This window comes from Strix uralensis, chromosome 9 (genome assembly GCF_047716275.1).
Source record: "Strix uralensis isolate ZFMK-TIS-50842 chromosome 9, bStrUra1, whole genome shotgun sequence".
NCBI lineage: Eukaryota > Metazoa > Chordata > Aves > Strigiformes > Strigidae > Strix > Strix uralensis.
In genome coordinates, this window is record NC_133980.1 from 8,448,163 (window position 1) to 8,464,867 (window position 16,705).

Here is a 16,705-nt window from a genome sequence, read left to right on the forward strand (position 1 = left end):
AAGGAATCCTTAAAATACCCTCATGGAGTAAATTTCCATAAGCGACTTCAAAACTTAAAACACTCCCTAGGAGTTAAGTACATTATGCACCTGTGACCAGAACAATTATTGATCCTATATTTGTAGAACATAGTGATTCCTACCACGAAAATTCATTACAGATTAAATCATTAGAGAGTGATTTTATGTAAACTAAGAGATTAAGGGGAAAGGTCTGAAGGAACACTGCCTGGGCACCGAAAGAGAAGAATCCACTTATCAAAAAAATGCTGCTTGAAGCAGGACATACTTAATAGTACAACAGATAACCCTGCCCCAAATGGAAGATGATCAGGAAAACAGCAAACTGTTTTCCAAATACTAAACTCCAGACACAAAGGCCCACAAAATACATTACAAATAACACTGAAACTTCCCAAACACCTCCTTAAAACAAGGACAAAAACCAAGGAAGGCAACACATGCCTTAGACAGCACACAGCATTTTAAGATTTTCCATCACCTTATCGACCTCTAAGAAACCCTCTGCTATTTAGTCTGTTACTAAGCTGAATCAGACTTGAAAATGTTTTTTTATTGTTTTGATTGAGGAACTAGAGAATATTTTGATCAGAGATCATTTTTCACGTTTAAGTTTCCAAGAGATTCAAGCAAACGTCTCCTCCCTCCTTCCTGCAGAGCCCTCAACAGCTGAGAGGACATTAGTCTCCAAAACTATGGGAAGAGCCCTGGGCAAAGGGAGGGAGAATGCCACGAACACTAATGGCACTACACTCCTCCACGTATAGGGAAACTGCAGCATTTGTTTAATTAATATTTACATATTAACGGTTCTCCTTTTCAGAATGAGAAGATGTAAGTACTATGACCCAGAGGTGTGAAAAGTAAATACTACAAAGCATCACTTTGAGATCACCAGCTTCCTCGTAATAGCAGTCAGTTTATTCATTACTACATTTCTAAGAAAAACACTCCAGTACCACCACCCCGGACTTGATAAGAGTCCTGGTCCTTCTCTGTAACAACACTTACTGACAGTAGCTCACAAAATAAGTGAAAAGGTCCTGACCCTATATTAATGTAATTTTAATGCTCTGCTAGGCTATTATGTACTGCCTTGATCATTTCTGCGAACCTAACTGTAAATATCAAGTGTATTGCTAAAATTTAATTTGAAAAACCAAAACAAAACACAGAAACAAAGTTTAAAACACAGAACTTTAACTCCAAGATGAATGATAGTGCAAAAGGTTGAACAAACAAGAGGGAGCAATAAGTTTCAACACTTACATGCTTTGAACTTTGTGCATTTTACATTTACATTAAGTATTTTTCATTCATTTAAAGTGAACTGTTTCAAGTAAATAATTGATATTACCCCAAAAATAATGCCAAACAGGAGAAAGAAGCAGGAGGCCCTATAGGAGAGCAGTGTAACCACCTTACCCGCAACAGACACTGCTCTGAGAGGAATTCCTTTCCTCCCCACAATTCCCCACAGAGCATACATAAAAACACAACATACACAGAACACCAGAAATTCATCATCGCATTAGCATCCCTACAACAACAACAAGAAACCTGTTTACAGTTAACTGATTCTCCATGGGATGGAGAGGGCTGAGAGGCGCACAGCAAGAATTAAATGCACGGCCCAGCTTAACAGGTCTTTTAAGAATGACTAAGCACAGAAGTAATTTTTCAGATGGATCCTAACAGCCAGATACTTCTGCAGGTACTTGCATCACATAATGTGACCATCAGAGAATCCACTAAATCATATTTATCCTGGAAACACTTTTGTTTTATTTCAAATTAATAAATAAGAGTAAAATTTATTGCATGTGCTTCAAAGAGTTACACATTACATAGAATATGTTCACTTTTTTTAATATAGGTTAGTGACATTAACAGAATTTGTAGCATGTAGGATAAAAATCTCACATTTAATTATATTCCTACCAAGCAATGTGATGAAATGAAGCACATCACAGGGTGCTCACTTATAATCACAGGGTAGAATTTCTGTTACTATATCCACTCTTCAAATTTTAATTCTGCATTAATGCTATGGATTGCTTCGTAGTTACATGCTCAGTCTTTTATTTCTCTTTCTTACAAGATGCCTATCTACGTGCATTTCAGAGAATCTGATTCAACTGCATACCTACAGTCTCATTAAAGAAAAAGTAAGACCTGAGGAGGAGGGGAAGGGCTAAAGAGATTTGCCAGCCTCAGGGAGAGGACAAGAACAGAAAACCCTGCAAAAATGTGGATGATTTTCAGAACCCAACATTTTACGTGACACTAACTGGCAAGCTTAACGACTGTATCTGTTACTAAAATGCTCACACTCCGTAAGAATTTGTGCATTGTAAGCATGAAATCTTTCCTTCTGCAGCTTAAAATATCTATGCATTTAAAAACCATATACAAAAATATACATTACTTCCCCATTTCAAAATTAATTGCAGAGCACGGATTTTATCATAGTACCAGCAATACATGTGATGATGCCGCATGTAAACATACTGCACTTGTTTTGGCACAGGACAGCAACAGAAATGGTAAATTTAAAAAGATTCCATGAAAAAGTCACTCTCTTGGAATAGCTGATTAATATCGGTGGAGCTGGAGGACAGGGTACCGAGAAGGCCATGCTGGATTAACCTGCCACTAGGGCGTGCTCCTTGATCAGCACGGAGTTCTATTTCCCCGTTTCATGGGTACCCTTCTTCATTTTGCTAACTGAAAGAAATACCAGGAAAAGTGTGTCTTGTACTTCTCTAAATTAAAGGAATATAGCTATCCAAACTAGACTGAGCTAATCTTTTAAAATGATACCTTTGTTTGCAACCCTCCCAAGCTTTTGGGCAGCAATTTCCATTATAGATTCTTCGCTTCATGACTTGTAAATGAAATCCTTACTGCTATTAGATTGGGGCTTCTTAAATCAACGTGATTTTAAAAAAAATAATCAAAAATTGATTTTCAACAAACAAGTAACATTTATTTTCTGAATGTCTAGGGGTTTTGCTTGTTTTGATATTAAATCATGTATAGTTAGGGGAAAAAGTCAAAAAAGTAAATTATGCGCTCATAAAAAGTACTGATGTGCATTTTGTAAATTGAATGTGGCTCGTCAGGGAGAGAGAAATTACCTACTTTTAGGAAGTACTGTTTACTGCTGTCTCCCCTGCTAGGCTACCTGTTAATAGTATTTGATGTTTTCTTTTCTATATGAGTTTGACTACAGCAAAGACTGATACTAAGGCAATGAAACGCAGGCATACAGAAAAAGAATTCAGTATAAACTGACATTAAGTAAAAATGTAAGTCTCTCTCTTGAACTTAAAGTATGCATTTGGATCTTCAGAGAGCTCAATGCATGAATAAGGCCTTATTTTTAGTCTGTCCTATGAGCGCAGCATAATTTCTGGTTTGCTTCTCCTTCCATTTGCATAAACCCAAATGTTACCACTGAGATATTTGATCTGCTCGCTGCAACTTATTCCCTCTAATCCCTCTATTTCAAAGACCATCCAACCAACAAATGTCACCAGCAGAGAAACTGAAATCCAAGTAATGTGTTAACAAAATAAGGGTTGGTTCATCTACAAAAACAAGATTCAGTTTTCCATTTTGACTTTGCAAACAGCACCACGGATCCCTTTTTGCCACACCTGAGAGAAAAACACAACTAACAGGAGAGGTGGCTTAGAGAAAACCAAAGTCTTGGGTTGAAAAATTCACGTTGGCCTCAGAATCACTCCACAAAATATAAAAAAATCTGTTTAATTTTCAAGCAGGATTGCACTGATTGCTAAATATATTGTTGTCATTCGGAAGCTTACATACAGCACAACCAAACACAGCATCAGAAGTTAAACTTGATAATAAATCATTTATCACATGCAAAGTTTAAGATCACAATTCACTGAATAATATTTATGATCACAAAGTAAACATGATAAAAGCGCTATTTCCTTGATGACAGCAAACATAGTAATTTCAGGATAAAACAGAAACACTCATCGCAGAGAAAAACTCCAAAACCGCTTACAGCCCTAATCCCACCGAAAGCAACTCTGAGCGAGACTACTCAGATATTGAAAAATGTATGCAGGGAAGTTTGAGCATTACAAAAGTTTAAAAGTCTTTGGGTCATAACCATATTCAAGCAAAAAAACCCCAGGAAAATTTTATCCCATAAGCTTATAGCCCAGACAACTAACATTTTCCATAAATCCCCAGGTAGATGACAACCAGACATGGATTAAAATGCTACCGGCAAGCAAAGCTTCAGCAGTATTGCCTCTTCAAGTATAACTGTACATTACTTGTTAGTAAAACTGTTATTCCAGGTTCTGAATATGAAACTATGACGTTTAAGATCTTTATCTGTAAAATGTTAATATTCTGCTTTGACTACCTCAAGGTAATGTCCCAAGTGAATGCGCATCTTCTCTTCCTCATCCACTGTTATTTCCATAATTCATCCTTTTAACGATTTAAGAAGTCATACATTACCAGTGCAGAGGATATTTTCAAAGTATATTGGTAGTGCTCAGAAAGTCTTGTATTTATTGGACCAGCTGCTGAGGGCTCATCAAGGAAGAAGCAGTATGTACATTTGTATGAGCTTTCACTGGTGTGTATACTGAGCAGACAGGTTTTTGAGCTTTATCGTGTTGTGCATTCCTCCAATGAGATATGTCTTTCAAACACTAAATGAAAACAATGCAAGAATTAAAGAACTGGACCAAAGTGACTTGCATTTCTTACTGTCCCATTATTCTTCATCCATAGAAGACAGGGTTTTTTTCTTTCCTTTTTCCTTTTTTTTTTTAGTGTTTTGTAGAATATCCCTAAGGAACTGATGCATTTTGCTTTTTTTTCGAAGACTGCTTATGTACATTTTATCACAGGACACTACTTGTATACATGTCTATAAAATTACTTGGTCAGACTATTTTGGAAACAAGACACTGAAATTCTCATTCTTTCCATTTGAGAGATATTTCAGTTCTTTGGCCTGATCATAATTCAAACTACTTGGCTTAAAGCCTTTAATATTCTCAGTGAAAAAAATCAAATACAGGAATGATTTTTACCAAACTGGAGGGCAGAAACATTTCATTTCTTAAAGGTTGCCTCCACTAGTATTGTTCCATGACTAGTGTTGCAAATGCTACAGGCACTACTTCGCATACTCATTAAAAACAATCTCTGGAGCTTGCATCTCTTTTTCCTGAAAAGGCATCCTTAACAACGTAAGCCACTCAAAAGCACTGTAAAGCTGGCCTTCTTTCTCATTCCTGAAAATCCTCAACTTTACCATTTTAAAATTTAGTAAACAAATATTTTTTTTTCCTTGACATTCTACACAATCTCTAGCAGTTTATCTTATGGCACCAACCATCATCACTGTCACCGTTCCCAGAGCAAAAGGCTGCTACATACTTCGTGTCCACCTTTGAATTCATGACCAGAGGTTCATCCACACCACAAATACAGAAAATGAGCAGCCTTCATCTTTCCATTTACCCCCCTTAAGTCAGTGCCACCATGTTCTCCCAGGAGAAAAATAAGAGCGCTGAAAAACCACAAGCGACAGCAGCCAAAGACACTCAGAAACAAGGTCTGCCCTCGCTGCTCTTGGACTGTGAGAAGGGAAGAGCCTCGGTTCCTTTCAAATAAGTATCAAGTGGCACTTCTGGGATGGAGCACACACCTCATACTGAGTTTTAATTTGCCTGGGTATGCATGTAAAAAGAGTGGGACTTGGTCCTAAATTGGACCAAAGGCAGGTTATATCATAATTATGTCATATCTAATTAAAGTCCATATCATTAAAACAGAGACCACAAATGTAGATACAAACATCACTTGGCAGCCACAGTGATTCTCAAACCTGCAGCTGGAACATAGCTCAGGACATGAAAGCATAATAAAGCTACTGATTGAATAGCCTGATTACTAGAATTTCATTAGATTTTGCTTTACTTCATAGCACTGTAATAACACTTTACTAGAGGGAAAGACAGGTTCTTGGATTTCAGAGTTGCAATTCAATAGGTATATGGAGTTACAACATAGATAGCTCTTCCACTCTTGGGAGAGCTGAGTTCAATTCATGGCTCAGGTTTGTAGCAAAAATAAACAGGCTGCATTAATCTAGTCACCATTTATTCATAAAAGACATTTAAAAAATCCCAAACCTTAGGTTACCAAATGGCAGCCCAGAAGACTGTGAATGCAACTGTCTGGACTAACAGCAAAAAGAAGGTGCCTAACAAAGTCTTTAAAGTAGCCCTTGTAATCTGTGTATCATCTACTTACAGAGACAAAAATCATCTTGGGACAGATGGATTCACAGATTCAACTGAATAACTCAAAGAAGGCTTACTCACGCCTGCGGTCCTGCTCTATGGAAAAGATTTTGACAAGGAAATAAGAGTCTATTTTTTCCAATTTTGGAAGCATTGCAGCTGTGTACTGCTTAATAATTTTGTTTATTAAAGGCAACAACTGTCAAAATCTATACAAACTAATTTGTCGTGCAGCAATTTTACATTATTGGAATCTTGTTATAATCTGACTAATGCACACTATCGCTTTCTAACCATGCCTATAATTGGTTTCTTGGCTGTACTGGCCTAAAGACAGTAATCCAAAACATCTTCCAATTACACTGAAAAATATGCATGTTTGTGGAAAGTTACATTACTTAATTTTCAGAGTCAATGGGCCTTTAATAATATGAGATAAAAAAATGTTTGCAAAAGGACACTAATTTTTGGTGCTATTCAGAAAGTTACCTGTTTGTGAAGGAAAATACCATCTTGAGACCTGTAAACGTCAAAGAAGCACGTATTGGGATACTTAAGGTACACAAGACAAACTCGAGAAAAAAACGTCCAATATCCTTTCAGATGGAAGAATATATTTCAAGTCAATACATCCAAACCAAACAAGAAACCCAGCCATTAAAAAGTCCCGACCTCAAAACTTATGTAGGTGTGACAGCTACTCATAAACTTAACTTGTTTACTTCCAACTGTCTATTGCCCTTGTCTGCAATCCTTCATGGGACATTTGAAGTTCTTTGAATTTGTTGGTAGATCAGCAGCAGTTCAAAACACAAGAACTTTGTACAGGAATTGTTGCTGATATTCCCAGAGCACAGTGTTTGACAGACGCTTTCACTGCAGCACCAGGATTGGCATGCAGGTAACTTTTAAGATGCTTAAACTGTTACAGCCTGCTGTATTAGCACTTTGACAAATACGGTTTACTATTTTTGATAGAAAAGATTAGCAAGTAAATATTACAAGGACAGGCAGGATTGCCCAGATGCGGAGAAAACACTGAAGTTGCCACTGGAAATGCAAGAGAATTTTTGTAAATTTTTAATGTATTAATGATTTTTTTTTTTTGAGCTACTACAGAAGCTTAAAATCAGTCTATAAATCTTAGCAGATTAAGCGTGCACATTGTGACGGATTCTCATGATTACAGTGAAATCAACAGGACTAGGTTACATGCAGCGCTACATGCAACAAGCACATGCATAGATACAACATTCCCTGAGTCACATGGCACTGAAAATAAAAACAACTGTCATGCAAAGAGAGTCAGAAAAATATAAAGGGACAAAAAGTGCCAAACAAACCACTGACAGTCATTCCCAACGTGCCTCAAACTGACTGTGAAATGAGAGAAATCATGCTTCAAGTGTCCCGCAGAGTTTAAGCACGGCCTCGTTATCTGCCTTCTCATCATATACCACTCTCATCATCAGAGCAGGCGAGTGCTTTAGTGACCAGTTTTTCCTCAGACCCCTGTGAATTGGACAAACACTACCAGCTGCATTTTATCAATGGAGAATAACTGAACCTTAAGCACTTCTTGAAACAGCCTGGATCCCAAGCCATGCCTGAAACACCAATCTCTCCAGCTAAGCTCATTGTATCACTAACACAAGTTGTTTTGGGTTGGTTCTCTGCCCAGAGCTGTACTGTGCACAGTAAAGTACAAGAGCCAGGGAAAAAAAAGGCAAACAAACCTTAAAATTGAAATCTTTGGATATCTGCAAGAAAATGGAAGCAAGAAGCTTGCTGCAGACGGTCTGTCTATCCTCAATTGTTTCTTTCACAACTATGACGCTATGAACTACGCTGAAAGACACGCAGAGACACAGCTTTGGGGAGGCTGGCAGCAGAGATAAAACACAAAGAGCTCATCACCTTTGGAAGGTCACTGGCAGTTGCCATGAAAGCTCAAAGCCCCGCACTATGCTTCCTCTATTGTCAATAACCATGCCTTCCAACAAGCAAACAGCTCTAGCACACTACCCTCCAAAGTACAGGGTATCAAGAAGCAGAAAAGTACATCTGCTTGTTGTTAGACGTTTGGCACCAATATGGGGTTTTTTTTCCTCACGCTTGCAACAAATGCCGAGAAGACCTTAATGCAGAAGATGCAGTGTGTGGTCAAAGGTACTGCTGAGGCTTCCACTAACAGGTGAGTTTCACAGATAACAGCCAGCAGGGTTTTAATCCAGCAATAGCAAACGCCTTCTAGGACACAGCTTAATCCTCCTAGGACAGCTAGCTAAATGAATAACGTAAAGTCTATAGATAGTGGGGAAGCAGTTTTTGTTCCCCATGAGTTCAGCACTCACAGCAAAAGCTATTCACACAAGTGGGATGAGATGCAAAGACGACACACACAAATTCCACAGCCAGCAGTCACAGCCCAGGGTATCACAGTACTGCTCTATCAAGTTTAGTGGAATGCATTTAAAAATGTTTGGATATGTGACAAAACAGATCTAAAAATATCAAGCACATGCAAAGTATAATGCATCTCATACAATCTTCCCGCCTTATTATAAATTCATTTATGAATTCATTAAAAGGACATGGATCACACACACTTATTAATTTACAGATGAGTGTAAGTGCAGGAGAGAAGGCAGGAGGCAAGGTAAACAGGCAGAAGAGATACAAACCTATATGGAAATTTGTCCCATCAGAGCAAACCAGAACGTAACATCTCTTTGGTATAGTAACACGTGTGCTGTGAGAAGCAACCTACAGTTGAATGCATGTTTTACTCTGATCCCAAAGGATCAAGCTTCTTATGGGATACCCCTTTTTATTTATCCCTCTTCAGTTCGTCTATGAGCTACCCACTTCCAGTGGAGGCCTAAAAACTGCCCTATGTTTTACTTTATACACAGGAAAACATATAGTACTGATGTTGATTTAGGACTCACAAATTAAGGTGAGATGTAGGCAACGCATCACTGGCTTTCCTCTTAGGCCTTGCTTCCAGAGGGAGGCTTTTCTTAAAATAGTTTAAGTGCCATTACTGTAAAATCATCATCCTCAGAAAAGTGATTTTGAGAAATACGACCAACTTTGCTTTCAAGCTTTTGATTGCAAAGGCACATAAGCGTGAACATTACTGAAGCAAAAGTTTCAGAATTAAACATATATGCAAAGAAGGATACACAGCATAGATGAATAATATATGCCTATAAATAAGCAGAAAAATAGACTTAAAATATCCACATAACTATTAATTAGTTATTAATATTAGATCTCTGGTCTATTTCCCTTCAAATTAACCACCCACTAGCAAAATGTCAACTGCAAAACAAGTGACTATATTTATAGTACAACCTACTTTGAGTTTTGAGAGACATGTCAGCCACTGCTAAATTACAATACCCCTATTGTGTGCCTTCCCAAATTAACACCTAACTTTCATTATAGGCAACTACACATACAAAAGTCCTATTAGATTTTAATAGTCTTTATTACATCACACGAGATGGTGCAAACATTTTTCCATATGGAAGTCTACACAGAGAAAGGGAAAATAAAAAAGGCAGTGTTAAGTAATTCATCAGTATGAAGCTGGGTCAGACACTAGCATGGCTGTATCTTAAAAGGTCCTGTGCAGCAGTGAAGCAGCGATGCTGGGAGCAGTGAGTGTCCAGGACATGGTAAAGAAATCCTTGGATCTGATTTTATTATTTCCCATATGGAAACTAGCTTTGATTGCTAGTGCTACAAGCGATGCGCCGTGAAATGCAATACAACGTACTACTCCACTACTCCAGTGGCTGGAGGTGACTATTAATTTGGAAGAGTTGCCAACAAAGGGGAAACAACCTCTCTAACAATGTATCTTATCAATCAGCGGGTGAAGGTGTATGCACCTGCAGAAGATACCCTGAACAAAACCACACTGGGTCCAGACCAAGTCCCTCCTAACTGCCAGCTCACTAAGATGGAAGACAGACTTTATAAACGTGGCTACCTACTGAAACACAGAGGTCCCTCTATGGCCTCTCCAGCTTCTCTTCTATCATGGAAAACCCAAGTAGAGTACAACTATCACAGGACGCCTCTTCTCTGCAGCTTTCCTAATGATGTAATTCAGGACTTCTCTGGCAAAACTACACCATGTTGGGGATTTCAGAGGAGGTCAGAAGTCACCGCAGTGAGTTACATTTTTAAAGAATATGGCCTATTCCACTGAGTTTTCTTCCGGTTTGTGTTTTAGGATTTGCCTTGAAAACAGTTCTCCTCCCTTTCTCTCTCCAGATGCCTGACACCATCTGCAGAAAAAGCAGAAAAAAGAGCATCCTGCAGAGGTTCACTGAAGATGGAGAGCTGGCAGGAGACACCCTGGCAATACATGCTAAATTGCCTCAAGCCTTCTGCTGAGAGAGAAGCAGGACTCATTGTTTCGACTATGCCTGTCATAGAGAGGAAACAGAAATAGAGAAAGAATTACATAGAAACAGTTCTCTAAACAAACTTATGACTAAGGAACACCATCTTCTCAACAGGAGGTGACCTGTGCTCACATTTCAGTGGATAATAGTCTATTTCACAGTTTTATAGCAGATTAATTTGGAATACTCAGAAATGTCTTCAGACTTGAAGAGAAACACAGTTATCACTGCTGCTTGTCTTTCCTCTTGGTATAAAAATCACATCACTTTCCATCAGCTTGCAGGATGGAAACACTCCTCCTAATAATGCCTTTTAGAGAACTTCCTTCTACAGATAGCTCTTTTATTCTTGTAAAAAATAATAAAAACCATCCTCCTAGCCTTAAGATTTGCACAAGATCAGGGGCCCTGTTCCAGCCGGTTAATTTCTCATGTATTTATGCATACCCAAGTATTTGTACAAAGAAATCAATTGTAGCTGCAACTAATTTTGCACGCTGCCGATTCACCTTTAAATCCGTGGGGAGTGAAGAGAGACCTGAATCAGTAAGATCATCACTTGCTATCTGGGAACAGGATTGTCTGTGTTCTTCCATTTCCAAAATTTTCCTTCTATCTTAAAATTCACTTTAACACTACAACTATTAAAAACTAGAGGAGTCAAAATTGAAAAAAGGAAATAAGAGCTGCAAGAAGAAACAAAATATGAAGCCAGCTGGGATCCAAAGCCACTTTCATCACATGAGATATTTTTATATCCATTGTACATTTTATTTTTTATAATAAATGTCACACATGTAAGCAGGAAAGCTGCGAGGTACTTTAAAAGGAGATAAGAAAGAAAAGATGAACGCGGACCCATCCATCCCTTGCTGGGCTTTTCCTTTATATATGCTGAAAATATTTAAACCTTGAGGAGATCATTTAAAAGTTTTCAGATTAGGGTGGGCTTGACCAGCTAAATGAAAGTCTCCACTATCAGCCAGTTTCATTCAAGTTGTGGGGCTGTGGGGATCCACATGTCTTATAGCTATGAATAAAAACTGGAACCCATCTATCGATAAGCAAATTTGCCTCTGTAGCTGTAACACTGCAATCAATCTCACACCGCCTGCTTTATATCAAACCAGCACCAAGTGAAAAACCTAGTCTGTATCTTTCGATTTTTCTCCTATTGCACATCAGTTTACTGCAACAGCTTATCTTAAAACATGAAAACACTACCAGCAGAAAGAAGAGATTTTAATTTTTAAATTATTTTTTAGTTACACTTATCCTAGGCAATGCTGGCGTTACAGAGGGAAGGACATTTGACATGATTTTTATTGTTTAATTAATCTCAATAGAAATAGGAATAAAATTTAGAGGTTTGGGTATGTTATGGAGATGAAGGCAAGTGGTTTTCTGGGAAGTCCTGGCTCATACAGACCACTCAAAAAATCCACAACAAAAACTTTTTCAAACCACAGAAAAAGAACAAGCCAGTAGCAGACACTTAAACCCTATTGCTGATACACAAATGCCCGTTTCTAAATACTATGTCTCCACATGATGACTGCATATCCCACAGATTCCCTGTGGAACCAGACAAGCCACAGACTTCACAGTCAATCTGGGTGCATCTCCTGGTAAGAGTATTCGCCCTCAAAGATGCCAGAGAAGTTGCCTTTCCACTGACTTTAACCAAATTAATTCAGTTAATACATTAACTGAATTGAAATTACAACTGAATAGTCTATTATATAGCCACAGAAACCTTTGCCATCATATCCTCCTTGTGAATTGCAGTTAAGAGAAGAGCCAAGTCCGATGACCCGATGCAGTACAGCAAGAAAAGCAAACACAATTATTTACTTATATAACCTCTGTGGATAAAGATGAGTGCAAAAGTGTGATTCAGGCTATGAAAGGCAGTCAGAGGCAGAAGAATGGAGTAGCACTGTCAAGTGATCATGGACTTTAACTTCGGCTCCTAAATCTGCTAGATCCTACAAATGTTATTCAAAATATATCAAAAACGTTATTTTCTGCCTCAAGTGAAGCAAACTTGTCTGTCTATTCAGAATGGAAACACTCAAGATGAGAAAGGGGTTCACTGTAGATATACCACAACATCTATTATGGATTTTAAAAAAAAAAGCAAGCTCATTTTGTCAAGAAGAAAACTGAGTGCGCTTGCAAGTAGTTAAAGGTTTTAGGTCTTTCTAGACCTATTGTACTTAACATTTATACATACAAACTATATTTTTATAAGTGCTAGAAAAAGGTAATAGTAGATCCATTTTTGTTCCCTTTTATATTGAGAAGCAAACTATTGAAGTGCTAACTACCCCCTGACAACGCAGTTAAAACCTGACCCAATTTCTAGACACAAATGACCTGCATTTTTCACAGCATAACCATACATAACCAAGTTCAAACCTACTTGCCCTGCCCCTCAATTCTGTTTGTTACACTGAAACCTGAGAAAAAAACAAGGCTACTACAAATCAGTGCTTCAGAGGAAAATGAGCAGGTATACGTGCAGGGGAGTGGGTGGCAACCCACGCAGCTGTGCTTCAATGATTTGTAGAGAAGGAAAAGCCAAAAGAGTCTATGTGCAGAGTTTATATCCCTTCTCTGCACCGCAAAACAGACAGCAAGTGAACTACAAGGCTGCAAGGCCAGGATTATATAAAACCAAAAAGCCTCTAGCAGTCGTCTTCGTTATCTGAGTATAAATCACAGTGTGCATTGATAATTCTGGTGTGTTTGTACACACTTGGGATAAAATGGAGCTGTACAAAGAGCTCTACAAAACACACACAATTAAAAAACAACACATGCAACAAATCGTGGGGATTTTACTCATTTCACTTTAAATTCTTCTGTTCTATTTCAGGCACCTTTCTTTTTGCTCAAGGAACTGTCACAACAATTAAAACTAGGCATTATGAACATTATTATTACCACTATTTATTTGAATAACAGCAGCATCCAGAAGATCCTTTTTCAAGATGGGGGCCCCATTGTGCTAATGTTGCATAAACATGTAAGACTTTGTTACTATGCTGAAGAGACAAGGTCAATAAAGAACATCAAAGTAAAAAGTCAACAACAATAAAAAAAATCCCTATGCAGGACTTTTGTTGTTTTCTTTTAATATATTTCCCTTAGACCATCTGCTACTCTTTCTTACCAAGTTCCTCCAGATAGTTTGCATCATGCTGCTGCTGATTCTGCCCTCCTAGCACATCCCATTAACAAAAAAAAAAAAAAATCCTCTTTGTGGGAAGCAAAAAACAGTGAAGTGTCTTCAAAGATAATGAAAGTGCCAAGATGTAACATAGCTTTTCTAGTCATTCTTGAAAGTGCTAGTTGTTTCTGAATTAGGATAAATACATCGTTGAATATTGCCATCTTTATCTAAATTCAGTCACTTCTCTCGTCGGCGAAATTAAATATTTGTAGCACTGAATGGGAATTAAATGCTAGCCCTTGGTTTATGTGAAAAAAAAATAAAGAGCTAAATAACAAGCCTATTCTGTGTTTGGGAAAAAAAGATCGATATACAGCTAGTAGTGAGAGAACACAATTTCTCTTATTTTCTAACCATATAGCAAACAGCCTCCTACAGACAGGTCCTTGCTCAGCCCCAGTGAACGCAGCAGAAATATCTAGCACTGAGCTAGATTAGAGCCTAGCGAGCGGGGAAGTGTTTTGAGGGAACAGGCTGAGAGAGGAAAGGAAAAAGCATCACGGGAACAGGCACTTTTTCTGTTTTTGGCTCTGGCTGTTGGGCTGAGTTAGGGAATGCCTTATTAAACAGCTGAAGCTCCAGAAATTTGCAGCCATTATCCTAGTGTGAGGCAAAACGTTACACATCCACTTCTGCCTGTCTAGGATTCTTTCTTCATTCAGCAAATATTTAGTAATTTAAGATTCCCAAAACAAATGATTTTTCTAGGTGTTACTAAAAAATCCATAGAACTAGCCTAGATTTGGTTAGAAGTGATAAATAGATGCATTTCCTACAGTGAAGTCCATGCTTTAGAGATCCTAGAGTTGCTTCTCTGATTGCAACTTAGTACAGGAGAAAGGAAGAAAAAACCCTTCTTCAAAATGCTCTGTTTTGGAGGATTTTTTGACATTCACCTATTACTACAGAAACAACTGTTCCCCTCCCCCTTTCAGTATATTCCTGCTTTTCGACAGCATTGTTCTTTTCATTTAAACCAAGATGTCTATCATGAAATTCTTCTAGGAATACACAGCAAGTCAGGGAACACTTTACCTTTTGGCAAATCCACTATACTTAAGGAATCTAAGTGTCTCCCCCACCCAATTCTTCAACTAAGCTTCCTATTTATAGCACTCTTATCCCAGGATTTCAACATATGATAGCAGAGGTGCTGTATAGCACATTGAATTTAAAGTTGAGATAGCTGCAAAATTGCTCTTCAAACACACTAAAACCGTGCACACAGGAACAGTGTGCTATTGTTTCTCAACCCTAACACAGTGTGCAGCGAGTTGCTTGTGTAAACGAGCCACAGTGTTATCTGCCAAATTGTCCTAAGTGATACTCAGCTTCCATAAACCACCCAAGCAAGGAAGGGCTACGAACACCTCTCAGCAGGCAGTCACGTTTCACCCACTTTGGTTCCCAAACAGGCTCTTTTAGTTGACCTGTAGGCAATTTTCATGGCTGTAGCCAGAAAAGACATGTGAGGCAGGGCTAGACTTTTTTTTTTTTAAATACATATCTACTCCAACATGCATTCATTTTCCAATGGAAGATTCCCAGGGAGGTAGCACTGTTCCAAACACAAATGACATGCTGCCAGGGAAAGAGGATAAGGAAGCAAGTGTGGTTTTTTTCTGACCTGGATCTCCTCCTGGGATCTCCAAGCTCCTTTTCCTACCCAGAGCACTGTGTCTACAATCCACTGCAGATTTTCCACCGTATAAGTCACAAAAATATGTGGAACAATTAACTTTGCTTAAGCTGCAATGCTTTTTCCTCAAAAGCAAGCACTGGGGTTCCCTACTTATGAGTCTTGCATAGTTGAGATCTTTTTAAAGAGATGTCACCCACTTCAGCTGTAAGTTGGCACTTCTAGTAACACTCTGCTCAAGCTTTGCCTTTGCTGATGTTGCTCCACTCCAGCACTGTGCAAAAAGTCCCAGATCAATCTTGGAGTAAAAAGAGCAGCTTAGAAGTCTCAAACAAATATTTTTTTCCATAGGTTTTCTATGTATAGGTGCCATGAGTTCTCTTTGGAAAGCTTCAGAATTTACTTATGCAACACTCCTTTTCAAAGCATAAATTTAAAGACATTTACAGAACAATGTAAACTGTTTTCCAAATCAGAAAAAAAAAGCGAGTCCAAGACCTATTTCATGCTTCTGAATTTGCTGAACTATAATGTTCATATTCATTATATTGTTTTCTCCCAGGTGGCAGTTTTTGTCCCAGGTCCCTAACAGAGGGGTGTGATTTACTTCTATACAAGTCAAACTTGCTCATCTGGCAAAGCAGAACACGGCTGAAAGATTGCTGATATTCTCTGCAGGTTACACAAAATTAAGCTTTCTTATCTTTCAAAGACAAAACCTGTTATCCCACAAACAAGCTGTGCTTGTTAGGAAGACTACTGGGCTCCTCCCTTGAGCCCAGTTTGTATTAACAAGTGTCCATCTCAAAACTAGTCTTCTGGGAAGATTATCCCAAAATTCTTACTCCCCTGATGGATGAGATCTGTTTTCTAATTTCCAGCCTGAATATACTCCTTGCCAAGATATACGCATTTCTTCTTGTCACGGCGCTGTCCTCAATCTGACATAAAAAATAGTTGTACTCACTCAAGTCTTTATCAACCCCTCATATATTCAGAGAAAGCAATTATATCCCCTCTCAGACTTCACTTTACTGGGATAAACCAGCCAACCTTGCAGTGTCCTCTTGTG

The 16,705-nt window shown here is 38.3% G+C and overlaps 1 protein-coding gene across 5 annotated transcripts in view; it reads right to left on the reverse strand.

The window, feature by feature from the left end:
• TBL1XR1 (TBL1X/Y related 1) overlaps nucleotides 1–16,705 on the reverse strand; it is a 119,174-nt gene that overhangs the window by 41,937 nt on the left and 60,532 nt on the right. The gene's annotated exons all lie outside the window — the stretch shown is intronic.